Raw genomic sequence first — 15,550 nt, 5'->3', positions numbered from 1 at the left:
AATTTTAAGTCTTCTATATTTCAGCCCTTCTTTTTCCATGTATGTGAAGAATGAGGCTGAGAATAGCCTTGGCGCACGCATGCGTTTACATTGCTCCTATGTGCAGAGTAAGCTCGGCCTGCCCTCAATGCCTTTCTGGTCTTTTTAGGTGTCATCTATAGAAAGCTGTTGGACCTGGCTCTTTCTGCACGGTCACCCCAGATTGTTGCCTTCCCTAGCCTTCCTTTGCTGAAACCAATTTTATTGGCTTTTAGGACTTTATGCCCTTTTCCCTGCTAACAAGTGGTAAAATGCTTGTGTTCTCTATTGAAAACATAGTAAAATTGGCCTAGTATATGGCACTACATGTACCCAGTGCCTGTAAATTAAATGCCACTAATGGACTGCAGCACTCATTGTGCCTCCCACCCAGTAGCCTATGTGAAACATGCCTCAGCCTGCCACTGCAGCCTGTAGTGCAGTTAAAAGCTGCCATTCCGACCTGGCAAAATAAACCTTTTGCCAGGCCTAAAGCTTCCTTTTCAGTACTTATAAATCACCCCCTACAGTATGCCCTAAAGGTTCATAGGGCAGGGTGCATGGTATTTAAAAAGTAGGACATGCGTGCTTAAGTTTTACCTGTCAAGGCAGTGAAAAATTCATGAGGTAGTTTTTCACTTATGTAACGCTATCTCTCCTAACACTGGGTTATCGTATTGCACTAATTGAGTGATAACTACAGGTTGGGACCAGCCAGAGATATGCTGTTCACGCTCAAATGAATTGTTATTTAAAATCCTCTTTAACCCCTTGGATGCCCATGACGAGCTGGACTCGTCATGGAGCACAGTCGCGCTGTGCCCATGACGAGTCCAGCTCGTCATGAGGCATACCCTAGGGAATCCCTCTGGTGCTGGCACCAGAGGGATTCCCTTTCTGCCAAAATAGCCTCGGGAGCTGGAGAAGAGCTTCCCCAGCTCCCGAGGCCCCCCCCCCCTTTCACTGTAATGACGATCGGCGCGCACGTCGCGCCAACGTCATTACAGTGAAAGTGAAACTGAAATGAGCCAAGAGGCTCATTTCAGTTTCACTTTCTACGTGCTCAGGGGGCTATCTCAGCCCCCTGATCACGTAGAAAGACGGGAGAGGTATCGTTGAAAAGGGGAGAACCTTCCCTTTCCAATGGTACCCCTCCCCAGTGAATCCCTGCTTGGGGATCACCACAGGAGGGCGATCCCCAAGCAGGGATCCACCCACTAGACACCAGGGAGGGGGGAGCGGCCCCTTGGGCAAGGGCCTTTGATCCCCCATGTAAATTTGGCACAATTTAGTCTTTTTGCCCCCCCTGGGGGGCAGATGGGGGCATCAGCCCCCATCTGCCCCCCTGGGGGGGGCAAAAAGACCACTAGACCCCAGGGAATTTTTTTATCCATAAAAATATGGGTGGGGGCTGCCCAAAACGGGCAGGCCCATGCCCCCACCCCCCAATTACTACACTTTTTCTGCCCGGGGGGCATATGGGGCATTGGCCCCTAATCTGCCCCTTCGGGGGGGCAGAAAGCCCACTATACACCAGGGATTTGTTTTCAGTTTTTTTTTTTAGGGTGGGGGCTGCCCGGAACGGGCACGCCATTGCCCCCACCCACCCACCACCATTACAGTCTTTCTGCCCGCCCAAGGGGGCAGATGGGGCATTGGCCCCTAATCTGCGCCTTCGGGGGGGGGGGGGGGCAGAGAGCCCACTAAACACCAGGGTTTTTTTTTGCGCAATTGTTTTTAGGGTGTGGGCTGCCCGAAACGGGCACGCCAATGCCCCCACTCCCCCCCCCCACAAAAATGACAGTCTTTCTGACCCCAGGAGGCAGATGGGAGCTGTAGCCCTCAATCTGGCCCCCCTGGGGGCGCAGAATGCCCACTAGAAACCATGGATTTTTTTGTTTTATTAGTGTAGGTGTAGGGGCTCCCCAAAATGGGTATGACAATACCCCACCCCAACCCCAGAGAAATTCCAGTCTTTCTGCCCCCCCCGGGAGGGCAGATGGTGGCAGTGGCCCCTGATCTGCCCCCTGGGGGGGCAGAAAGCCAAGTAGGCGCCAGCGAGTATGCAGGCTTTTTTTATGCATGGGGGTGGGGGCTGCCCAAAATGGTCATACCAATGCCCCCACAAAAATTAGCCACAGTCTTTCTGCCCCTTTAGGGGCATATCAGGATGAAACCCCCTTCCCCGATTCACCCCCAGGGTGGCAGAAAACCCACTGGGCTCCGATTTCTTTTTAGCAATGTGCATACCTGTGGATTTTGGGCCCTAGCGCAGTTGGCACGTAGGCAAACCTAGCAAACCTGTACATTCTTTAAAACTAGACACCGAGGGGAATCCTGGATGGGGTGACTACACTGGCTCTCACCAGGTTCTGTTACCCAGAATCCATTGCAAACCTAAAAATGTGTTCAAAATAACACATTTTCATCACATTTCTTTGTCGGAAAGTTCTAGAATCTGCGTGGGTCCACAAAATTCCTCCCACCCTGCGTTCCCCAAAGTCTTCAGAGAAAAATGGTACCTCACTTGCGTGGGTAGGCCTAGTGCCCGCGTCAGGCAAGGGCCCAAAACCTATTGAGGAGACATCAAAATTACCTATCACAAAACAACCTGGTTTTGCAAAGGGGGTCCTATGAGTTTTTGGCCCCGGGCTTGGCGGCCACCTAGGAAAACCTGCCAAACCCACACATTTCTGAAAACTAGATACCTGGGGGATTCCAGGGAGGTATGGCTTGCGCGGATCCCCCAACGTTTCCTTACCCAGAATGCCCTGCAAACCTCAAATTTAGCTGAAAAAATCACCTTTTTCACACATTTTTGTGTGGGAAAGTTGTGGCATCACCGGGCTGACACAAATTTCCTACCACCCAGCATTCCCCCGGGTCTCCCGATAAAAACGGTGCCTCACTCGTGTGGGAGGCCCAAGTACCCGCGACAGGCAAGGGCCCACAACGTATTGAGGCGACATGAAAATTGCATACCTCAAAACCACCTGGTTTTGCAAGGGGGGTCACCTGGGTTTTTGGTCCGGTGCTCGGCGGCCACCTAGGGGGCCCTACCAAACCCAAACATTTCTGAAAACTAGACACCTGGGGAATTCCAGGGAGGTATGGTTTGCGTGGATCCCCAACGTTTCCTTACCCAGAATGCCCTGCAAACCTCAAATTTAGCTGAAAAAATCACCTTTTTCACACATTTTTGTGTGGGAAAGTTGTGGCATCACCGGGCTGACATAAATTTCCTACCACCCAGCGTTCCCCCGGGTCTCCTGATCAAAACAGTGCCTCACTCGTGTGGGAGGCCCAAGTACCCGCGACAGGCAAGGCCCCAAAACGTATTGAGGCGACATGAAAATTGCCTACCTCAAAACGACCTGGTTTTGCAAGGGGGGTTACCTGGGTTTTTGGCCCGGTGCTCGGCGGCCACCTAGGGGGACCTACCAAACCCACACATTTCTGAAAACTAGACACCCGGGGGATTTTAGGGAGGTATGGCTTGCATGGATCCCCCAACGTTTCCGTACCCAGAATGCCCTGCAAACCTCAAATTTAGCTGAAAAAATCACCTTTTTCACAAATTTTGGTGTGGGAAAGTTGAGGCATAACCGGGCTGACACAAATTTCCTATCACCCAGCGTTCCCCTGGGTCTCCCGATAAAAACGGTGCCTCACTCATGTGGGAGGCCCAAGTGAGGCGCACTACGTTTAGGACCCTTGCCTGTTGAGGCGCACTACGTTTTGGACCCTTGCCTGTCGCGGGTACTTGGGCCTCCCACACGAGTGAGACACCGTTTTTATCCGGAGACCCGGGGGAACGCTGGGTGATAGGAAATTTGTGTCAGCCCAGTGATGCCTCAACTTTCCCACACAAAAATGTGTGAAAAATGTGATTTTTTCAGCTAAATTTGAGGTTTGCAGCACATTCTGGGTAAGGAAACGTTAGGGGATCCACGCAAGCCATACCTCCCTGGAATCCCCCGGGTGTCTAGTTTTCAGAAATGTGTGGGATTGGTAGGTTCCCCTAGGTGGCCGCCGAGAACAGGGCCAAAAACCCAGGTGACCCCCCCTTGCAAAACCAGGTAGTTTTGAGGTAGGCAATTTTCATGTCGCCTCAATACGTTTTGGGGCCTTGCCTGTCGCGGGTACTTGGGCCTCCCACACGAGTGAGGCACTGTTTTTATCGGTAGACCCGGGGGAACACTGGGTGGTAGGAAATTTGTGTCAGCGAGGTGATGCCTCAACTTTCCCACACAAAAATGTGTGATAAAGGTGATTTTTTCAGCTAAATTTGAGGTTTGCAGGGCATTCTGGGTAAGGAAACGTTGGGGGATCCACGCAAGCCATACCTCCCTGGAATCCCCCGGGTGTCTAGTTTTCAGAAATGTATGGGTTTGGTAGGTTTCCCTAGATGGCCACCGAGCACCGGGCCAAAAACCCAAGTGACCCCCCTTGCAAAACCAGGTGGTTTTGAGATAGGCAATTTTGATGTCGCCTCACTGCGTTTTGGGCCCTTGCCTGTCGCGGGTACTTGGGCCTCCCACACAAGTGAGGCACCATTTTTACCGGGAGACCCGGGGGGGACGCTGGGTGGTGGGAAATTTGAGTGAGCCCGGTGATGCTACAACTCTCCCACACAAAAATGTGTAAAAAATGTGATTTTTTCAGCTAAAATTGAGGTTTGCAGGGGATTCTGGGTAAGGAAACGTTGGGGGATCCATGCAAGCCATGCCTCCCTGGAAGCACACGGGTGTCTAGTCTTCAAAAATGTATAGGTTTGCTAGGTTTCCCAAGGTGCCCGCAGAGCTAGGGTTCAAAAACAACAGCTTGACATTTTGCCAACCACGTTGCGTTTTGCGCCGTTTCCTGTCGCGGGCACTAGGCCGACCCACACAGTGAGGTGCCGTTTTTCTCGTAAGACTTTGCGGAAGGCGGGGTGGGTGGAAATTTGTGGATCCACGCAGATTCCGGAACTTTCCACCACAGAAATATGGGGAAAATGTGTTTTTTTGTTGTCAATTTTTAGGTTTGCAAGGGATTCTGGGTAACAGACCCTGGTGGGAGGCAGTCAAGTCACCCCATCCTGGATTCCCCTGGGTGTCTAGTTTTCAAACATGTATAGGTTTGCTAGGTTTCCCATGGTGCCCGCAGAGCTAGGGTTCAAAAACTACAGCTAGACATTTTGCCAAAAAAGGGTCATTTTTCACTGCGAAATTGAGGTGTGACCACGTTGCGTTTTGCACCGTTTCCTGTCGTGGGCACTTGGCCGACCCACACAAGTGAGGTACCGTTTTTCTCGTAAGACTTTGGGGAACGCGGGGTGGGTGGAAATTTGTGGATCCACGCAGATTCCGGAACTTTCCACCACAGAAATGTGGAAAAAATGTGGTTTTTTGTCAATTTTTTAGGTTTGCAAGGGATTATGGGTAACAGACCCTGGTGGGAGGCAGTCAAGTCACCCCATCCTGGATTCCCCTGGGTGTCGAGTTTTCAAAAATGTATAGGTTTGCTAGGTTTCCCAAGGTGCCCGCAGAGCTAGGGTTCAAAAACTACAGCTAGACATTTTGCCAAAAAAGGGTCATTTTTCACTGCGAAATTGAGGTGTGACCATGTTGCGTTTTGCGCCGTTTCCTGTCACGGGCACTAGGCCGACCCACACAAGTGAGGTACCGTTTTTCTCGTAAGACTTTGGGGAGCGCAGGGTTGGTGGAAATGTGTGGATCCACGCAGATTCCGGAACTTTCCACCACAGAAATGTGGGGAAAATGCGTTTTTTTTGACAATTTTTTAGGTTTGCAAGGGATTCTGGGTAACAGACCCTGGTGGGAGGCAGTCAAGTCACCCCATCCTGGATTCCCCTGGGTGTCTAGTTTAAAAAAATGTATAGGTTTGCTAGGTTTCCTAAGGTGCCCGCAGAGCTAGGGTTCAAAAACTACAGCTAGACATTTTGCCAAAAAAGGGTCATTTTTCACTGCGAAATTGAGGTGTGACCACGTTGTGTTTTGCGCCGTTTCCTGTCATGGGCACTTGGCCGACCCACACAAGTGAGGTACCGTTTTTCTCGTAAGACTTTGGGGAACGCGGGGTGGGTGGAAATTTGTGGATCCACGCAGATTCCGGAACTTTCCACCACAGAAATATGGGAAAAATGTGTTTTTTTGTCAATGTTTTAGGTTTGCAAGGGATTATGGGTAACAGACCCTGGTGGGAGGCAGTCAAGTCACCCCATCCTGGATTCCCCTGGGTGTCGAGTTTTCAAAAATGTATAGGTTTGCTAGGTTTCCCAAAGTGCCCGCAGAGCTAGGGTTAAAAAACTACAGCTAGACATGTTGCCAAAAGAGGGTCATTTTTCACTGCGAAATTGAGGTGTGACCATGTTGCGTTTTGCGCCTTTTCCTGTCACGGGCACTAGGCCGACCCACACAAGTGAGGTACCGTTATTCTCGTAAGACTTTGGGGAACGCAGGGTTGGTGGAAATTTGTGGATCCACGCAGATTCCGGAACTTTCCACCACAGAAATGTGGGGAAAATGTGTTTTTTTTACAATTTTTTAGGTTTGCAAGGGATTCTGGGTAACAGACCCTGGTGGGAGGCAGTCAAGTCACCCCATCCTGGATTCCCCTGGGTGTCTAGTTTTAAAAAATGTATAGGTTTGCTAGGTTTCCTAAGGTGCCCGCAGAGCTAGGGTTCAAAAACTAGAGCTAGGCACTTTGCCAAAAAAGGGTACATTTTCACTGCGATATTGAGTTGTGACCACGTTGCGTTTTGCGCCGTTTCCTGTTGTGGGCACTATGCCTACCCACACAAGTGAGGTACCATTTTTATCGGGAGACTTAGGGTAATTCATATTTGTAAAGGAACTGTTATTATCTATTGACTTTCGATGCATTTCTGCCTTCCAAATGAAATATATTGTGTAAAAAAGAAGTCATTCTAAAAAATGACTGATAATTCTCATGCTAGTATGAGTATTCCCAATTTCAGAAATGTGCAAATATCTACAGTTTCTAAACTCTATATTTTGTTCCCATTTCAGAAATACATAGGTGTCTTTCATACCGATTTTTCCATGTACACATTTTTACAGAATAATTACTATATACCCGGTACATAATAAAAAACCGTTGCAAGTTGCTGCTCAGTTTTTTGCTCTGGGTTCGTCGGGTTCTTGGTGAACCTACAAGTCCTATATATCCCCACAACCAGTAATTTCCAGCGGATGTAATGGTATATTTCTTTCAAAGAGCTGTCATAATTAGAAGAAGTTGAAGGTGAAAATGTTGACACAAAAGGCTGTTTTTTTCAACTAATTTTCAATTTATCCTATATTTAACTGTTAGTTTCTATAAAAAAACCTTTATGAATCTACACAAATGACCCCTTGCTGAATTCAGAATTTTGTCTTCTTCTCGAAAATGTATAGCTTTCCAGGATCCATTATTGCTTTTTAACCCATTTCTGCCATTAACTGGAAGGAGGTCAAAAGCACAAAAAATAGCAAAATTAGGCTATGTCCCAGAAAAATGCCAAAACTGTGTAAAAAATGTTGTGTTTCTGACAAAAGTCTGGTATCCCTGAAAAGCTAGGAAAATTGTGATTTCAACCCCACAAACATTTTTTTGATAACATTTGCAAGAAAAAACCCCAGATGCTTTCATTTGCAGCCCGTTTTTCCAATTTTTCCGAAAAAAACAAAATGTTGCTGTATTTTTGCTCATTTCTGTGACACCTCTAGGAGAATCCACAAACCCTGAGTACCTTTAGAATCCCCATGATGTTGAAAGAGAAGGACGCAAATTTGGCGTGGATGCCTTACGTGGTCAAAATGTTACAGGGACCTCAGCACGCACTACCCTAAATAGCCAAAAAAGGGCGTGGCACAGGAGGGGAAAAGGCCTGGCAGCGAAGGGGTTAATGGTAAAGTTAGATTTTAAGTTACTATTCTGAAAAGGCCACGTTTAGAAAGTTGTCTGGCTTGACGGGCAGTGATCGTGTTAAAGAAATAATGTGCAGGATCTGTAAACAATCAATACACAAAAGGGGAGGACCCCCCATAACATAGATTTGTTAAGAAATTATCAAGGCTGTGTTACTTTTTCGTGCCTGCTCTTACAAGCCTAATTTGCCTGTATTTCAACGTGTTTTTTTCAGATATGCTCATACATCTAAACCTGCGTTACAAGCTTATACTCGATGCATAATGAATTAATCAAACCATTAAACATGACAGACAATAGGTGTTCTTTCCTGTGAACATATATTCCATTCACAATGTGTATTCACCTTGATATACATATAATGACAATTGACAGTTGACTGCACGCTCAAAAAAATTACATCAATATCCAACATAAACATTTACATAGGCTCAAAAATACATTTATATCAACATAGAAGAGTGTCCAACATAAATAATATACCAACAAAGGGGATACAACAGTAACCTCCTGGCATGTTATCATAAGTACAGCAGGTGGCCCTCTGTGGTTGGAGCACAGCATATCACCCCATTGACAATGAATACACGTTATTAATAGATAATGTATTTACAAGAAAGAACAACTATTGCCTGTCATGTTTATTGCTTTGTTTAATTCATTAGGCATCCAGTATAAGCTTGTAGAACAGGTGAGGGTAACTGAAAAACATTTTGAAATAAAGGCAAAGTAGACTTGTGAGAGCAGGTGATAAACAGTAACGCTTCCTTGGTAATTTCTTAACAAATCTATGGCATAGGTGTCCTCTTCTTTTGTATATTGACTTTTAGAAAGTTTGCATTTTTCTGCCTAAACCAATTTTATTTTTCTGCCAATGTCTAGGGTCACATGAAGGTGAATGCCTCTCCTGTTGTGTTTTGTGCATTCCTTCCAAACATGGAGCCAAAAGAACATTTGGTGTGGGGCAGGGTGTTGCTTTCCTGAACAGGATGTCCTGGAGGGTTGTACTCAGCCTTCATGGGCTTCAAAGGGGCAGCCTCAGGTCTTTTCCACTTCCTACCTGACTACTAAGGGCTACTTGCCCTCTCACTGACAAATACACCTCACTCCTCGGCCTGCCTGCTTTTTGTTACCCTAGAAAGTTTGGAGCCTAACCCACAAAATAGGTAAGGTTAGACAAAGGGGCATCTCCCACACAGCTGGAACTGGGGATAAAAGGGGCACATTCAGAACCTCTCATCGGAGCACTCCTGAACCTGTGGCAGATACAGAAGAAGTACTGCCTTGCTGTTTGAAGATGGAAGATTGAACAGTTTGCTTCTAACCCAGCCTCCTCAGAAGTGATTCCATGGGCCAGATGGCTGACCTCCTGTTTGAGCTACAGGAACGCTACAAGCGTCCAGATTCCTCCCTTCAACAGCCCAGCTGACCGCCACCATCTGGGCCTGCCTAGACATGCCTGAGCACTGCTGCTGGCCTTTGCTGGAGTCAGTCCTGAACCCCAAGTGGTGCCCCCCAGGTCTGGGACCCTTGGCTGGCATCAGGGTGTACTCCTGAAGAAAAGGTAAAGATACTGAAGTTTGGGTCTCCTTCTGACCGCAAAGTGGCCTCTTCGCACTGAAAATCAACTGCCCTTCATGACATCCAACAACAAAGCTCCAGTGTGACCTGGTCTTCACACCAACAGCGACCATTTGCAATGACTGCCAATGCGAGGCTCTAGTGAGATATGCACTTCATGCTGACAGCAATAGTACACGTCAACCTTTAATGCAAAGCACCACTGACAAGCAGCTCTTGATGTTACAGCAACAACCATCTGTAGTGCCTGACCTACTACTTGTGCCAACAATGACCAATTCCCGGCCCCTACCAATGTGAACAGCACCTTTTCATGGAGACTTGAGAAAGTAGCTCTTAAACAGGGCGAACCTGGTCCCTGTATTCGACCTGCACTCCATCACAGTCGGCCTAAACCTATGACTTTCTTATGGTCCGTTGCGACCAGATAACCATGAATGGTACTTTGTGCTTTTTGGCACTATTTTGACTAAAACTTAAAAACTAATATCTTAGGTTCAACTGATTGGATTTTTGTCGTTTTAGTGTTATTTTTTACTCTATTGTTTCTAAATTGGTTTGGTATTTTTCGTGTGCTGTGTTTTCACACTATTACTGCCTGAGTGCTGCATAAATACTTTACACATTGCCTGTAAGTTAAGGCTGATTGCTTTTGTGCCAAGCTCTAAGAGGGTTAAGTACAGGTTTTTTTAGTTACTTTTGTGCTTCCCCCTGACAAGGACTGTGTTTATTATTTGAGTGGGGCTTCCACCCTTCTCAACTAATAAACCATTTTCTTACAACAGCTTTACCAACACACACTACACACCATACACAACAGAATACACAAGGAACACCACACAGCATACACATACATACATATAGAGAAAGGGTATTTTGAACTTTCAGCCACTGGTTGCAGATATACATCTGCCGTTATTCACTCGCTAAAGGGGTTGTCCAATATCACTGGTATATCCAATCGACTTTCATGGATGGAAACACCTTATTCGGAATTCCACACTTTGTACCCTCCCTCCCAATTAGCTCATCGTCCATGCTCTTGCTATTTTTTCCCTTATACCTTGACCCAACCCTATTGTGTGCCTTGCTCCTCTCTACTCCTTGTGCCTTCTTGCTCAACTTTCAATTAAAACATTTTTTGGTTTGCCAAGCAGCTGCAAAGTGCTGATGAGCTGCACAAATCAATTGTTTGCACTTCCACACATTTTTTATTCATTGTTTTAAAATGGGCACTTGCCGTGAAAGAACCGTAAACTAAAACAACCAAAATGGCCACTGGAGCATCACATCACATGTATGCACATGCATTATCATGAATACATGTATATTTGTAGAGATGCATGTGCACAAGTGATGGCCATATGCGAGTGCTTAGAAACCATTCAAACATGACTGCTGCATGATTTTCCACTTAGAACGGTAAAGTGAAAATAATCCAGCAATCGTAAAGCCAATACATTAGCATTCCCCTTCAAGCGATAGATCAGTTGACTTTGCCAATGCTTCCTTAACAGCAGATGTTGCTTCTTCCAAATGGGCCCGTACGTGACCGCAGGTTGGGAGATTCACAATGGGACTGAGGACTGGGTTGTGGGCCTGTTGACTGGGTGATAGGACTGCACTATATGCTTAACAAACCAACTGCAATGTGGCCTGGTCATGTGAATAAGGTCTGCCAGGGGGTGGCACTTTGTAAATCTTTTGAAAGTTAGAAATTTACTACAAATGCTTAAGAAATCCTACAGGAGTAAATTTACCATTTCCAAAACCAGGTCCATATTAACTGGGATTCAAAGAGCGTAAACCACTCCTGTTCAAACAAATAAAAAAGGGAGACCTGAATCACAATCTTACCCCTAGCCAAGCAAAATGCAACAAGGCCCCTTCCGTGAGGAAAGGCTCAGAGCAATTTTAAAAAGGGTATTAAATTAGGGTGCGAGTGCAAATTTGAAATTTAAACCAGTCCACATTCACTATCCGTTTAAAAAAAAAATATTTTCTATTAAGCAGAGTCACAGAACAATCAATTACAGAGAAGATAAGTCAATAACATTCAAAATAAATAGCTGTTAACGGCGTACTCATTAAATTACAAACTTGGTATTAAACATTATTCAGAAATTGACAATCATTTAAAACACCCATATACTACATATAGCAATACAGTGCCTTTGTGCCAAGCTACATTTGCTGCCTCGATAGTTCCTTGCCCTTAAAGCAGCACCGTCCACAATGTGAAAATACCACGATGTGCATTTCCATGCACAACGTGGCAGGCACCAAGAGGTGCCAGCCACCTTGTGCATGGAAATGTAGGGGGGTACCCATGTACCCCCCATTGCACCCCCCCACAGAGGGGGACCGCAACGGGCCCTTAACCCCCAAAGCCGGTCTCCGCCTGTCTTTTTGCGGCAGGATAACCGCCACAAAAAGACAGGCGGAAGGGCTCATCCTAATCACTACGGCGGTGCCTGCATGGCACCACCACAAAGATGCCCTGGTTCTAGGTCCCACAGGGTGGGCTGAAAAGGACCGCCTTGCGGAACCCATGTGATTCCCACCGCCATCCTAATTTAGCGGTGGGTGAATCACATTATGATGGCGGGAGGATAGCCACCGCCGGCCCGGCGTTTGCGATCCTCCCGCCATCACAATGAGCCTCATAGTTTGTAGCTAAAAAATAGGGAGAACAGAGGGACATCTCCCTAAAGTTAAAAAAAAGTAAACTTGTTATAGGATACTCGTATAACAGCAGTCAACTCAGAAAAAGTGCAAACTAGCCTTCTTAGCAGCCATCCACTACAGAGCGCAGGGGAATTGTGGGGTGCCAATTCAAAACAGCCCACACACAAAGTCCGATCGTGCATTCATAATGTCGCAGCTGTCAGGATAAATGAAAAGAGATATATAAAGTACATATAGAGGAATATCCACCACTGAAAGTACCTTCTTGCCTTTGACAACTTTCATAATATAGCTGCCATCAGAAAAAATTAAATGATATTATACGGAACATATACAGCAATATCCATCACTGAAAGGCCGTTGTGCCTCTAATAGCTACCCTATTACTGCTGCCCCCCATAAACTACCACTAGGCGTTAAATCTTTTTATACCCACAACCCTCTTTGCATATGCTTCTTCAAGTTTTTTTATTCAAATCATTTTATTATGCCACTCTTGATATGTTGGTACTCTAGATGTATTCCAATTCTGGAGGATCAATGCGAGAGCCTGACCCCCTTTACCAATTGCGAATAACGGCCTCTGACGTAAGAAACCAAATAGTTCCACACTGGCCTTTGGATCGATTTTAGTCTGGAAACCAAGGCTAAGGGCAGAAAACACCTTTTCCCAAAACCGTACAACCCTTTGGCAGGTAAAAAATATTTGCATATCTATTCAAAAAAGAGAGGAGTTTAAGAGGGAAACTATACCAGGCCACCCTCCACTCAGTCAATGATGCAAAACACAAGACCTGGTAATAATAGAGCACTTATTTGAATACATGGGATAAATAGGAGGGTAATGTAAACAACTATTACACCATCAGAAGTAGTTCTAAACATGAACTATCAATAAATCCCTTGTGCCATGGAAATTAGTATTTTAAAATTCCAAAAAGTGAAAAAATTCACCAACCATGTGACAATTATTCCACCAACTTCTGTGAAGACTAAAAACAGAAAAAAGGTGTGAAAAAATGTGTGAAAAAATGAGAAAGCATCTCACGTGCGCAACACCAGGGGAGCTGCTGGCAGGTTCTCACCAGTTTGCTCACGCATTTCTCATCATTGATGTCTTTCTCATATGACAAACAGGGAGGTTTGTATAGGCAGCCCAAAACCACAAAAGAAAGGGAAAGGTCAAATTGAAAAGAAAAAGACCCGAGAAGTCTTAAAAGTAAAATTAGGTCTGGCCCACATATATAATTCCGATTATTTTATTTCATTCTGTGAGTCAACCCAAGGTTAAAAACACGGTCATGTTATGTAACCACATTCAAGAATGGCCAACATGTTTCATTGCCCACTTATCATTGCGGCAAATTCATCAGGGCGTCAAGGAACTGCAGTCACTTCCCTGGTTTCTATCTATTCAAAAAATATAAAAAAACTGCACACATGCAGAAAATATAAAACACACATAAGGTTGGTGAATACATGAAAGAAAACAATAACAACCCATCTTAAAACAACCAGAGGCATCCTCTAAACAAATGACTGCAAGGTCATAGGTGTAAATTACCTAATGAGAGCCACGGGCCCGCATACCAGCTCTCATGTAGTTTAGAGGGACAGTGCAAGTCGCACGCTTTGTTCCAGCAAAAAGCACATCTGTTGCTTACACCTTCACCTGGAGAAACAAATGTGGGGGAGATTTGTCGAATGAGTGAAAGTGGTCCCTTGATCTAAACCTTTAAACAATCAGCCTCATCAAACTCATTAGCAGCAGAGATGATAAAATGTCTATTTAGTGCCAGCCTTTCACACTACCACTATCGCAGTTGAATAGCAATGCTCATGTAGTGTGGGAGGACCCCGAGCACCCAGCATTCATCAGCGTCTCGATATCATCCGTGGTTAATCATAGTCTATACCCACTAATAATTGGGCCATCATTCCCTTCGTACTATCACTCGTGCCAAAAAAACCACGGACCCGCAACTATCAGTGTTTTAGCAACTGAGATAGCACACTTTGTACCAGCAGATCTAACCTCACCGTCAGATCCCTTGGACCGCGTCTTCACTCATTCCAGGATCAATGGGACTGTGGACGCGTCCGGGATTATAACCGGCGAGACTTGTGAAGCGCTTCCGGATATGAAAAGCGCTTCCGGGTCGAGGGTGGAGACCGAAGCCGAACAATCGGAGTTAAAACAGCATCGGTTACTCAATAGCCAACGGGGCGGCCATCTTACAATGGCACAACTTATGTGAATGAATGCTAGGGTAACTAACTGGATGGAATAAACGGCACATACACGCTGGCATGGATATTGCATTTTTCAAAAAATCAATCAATCACTCGATGGGCCACATCCCAGCTAATAAGAGAAAAAATGTTCACATAGTGAAAGTACGTCTTCTCAGCGTACCAAAAGCAAAAACATAGCCTGGATTTACAGCAGCAGTCCGTATCAGACTTCTCCAGATCAAACCTTGAAGCCACGACAGGACAACCAAGTCACAACGCCATTGCTTACTAAAGGAGCATCAAGGCAGCCATCTCACACTGGCAAAAATTGTATAACTCAATACTGTCATAGCTCAACAAATACACTCATACTGAACTATATCTTACATTTTCCAGAAATAACACTGAGCGACCACGATCCCAGTCTATTAAGAGGTGGGGTGCTAGAATTGTAAAAACAGTTGATCAGCAGGTGGCACAGCTTACTAGTTTCATGCAGGGCTAGAGGGTAAACACTCAAAAAAGTATATATCTCATGCCCGTATAATTTTGGCGCATTTACAACAAAATAACACTCAACTGTCCTAATATATATACTGTTTTTTTTTTTTACATACAGTACAGGTTTATCAGACGCTCTCACCGTCTGGAGATCTTGTTCCATTCAATCTGATGATTTAAGCCAATCTGATCAACTTTCTCCGAGTAAATCCAGCGGGCCTCTTTTACTGCGTGAGTGTTCTCAACCTGACTCGCATTATCCAGTACTTTATCTAACACCACCCATTTCACAGCCTTACAGTTGTGTTGACTATCTTTATAATGTTGAACCAACCTCATAGTCAATTTACCATTTTTAATAGTACTGAGATGTTCTTGTATCCTCACTTTAATTTTTCTTGTGGTGAGGCCAATATAATGAAGCCCACATGGGCAAGTTAATCTATATATGGTGTTGATTGAATTACAGTTACTGAACTTGTTCAGATACCAAGTTCGTCCACTCTGCAACTGTACACTAGTTGTCTTCTCCGTCAATTCACAGACTGAGCAACCCCCACACGGGTGGTGCCCCGAAGGAATAGATGTGCTT

Source organism: Triturus cristatus, chromosome 4_2, assembly GCF_964204655.1.
Source record: "Triturus cristatus chromosome 4_2, aTriCri1.1, whole genome shotgun sequence".
Taxonomy (NCBI): Eukaryota; Metazoa; Chordata; class Amphibia; order Caudata; family Salamandridae; genus Triturus; species Triturus cristatus.
Note: the sequence above shows the minus strand (reverse complement) of the source record.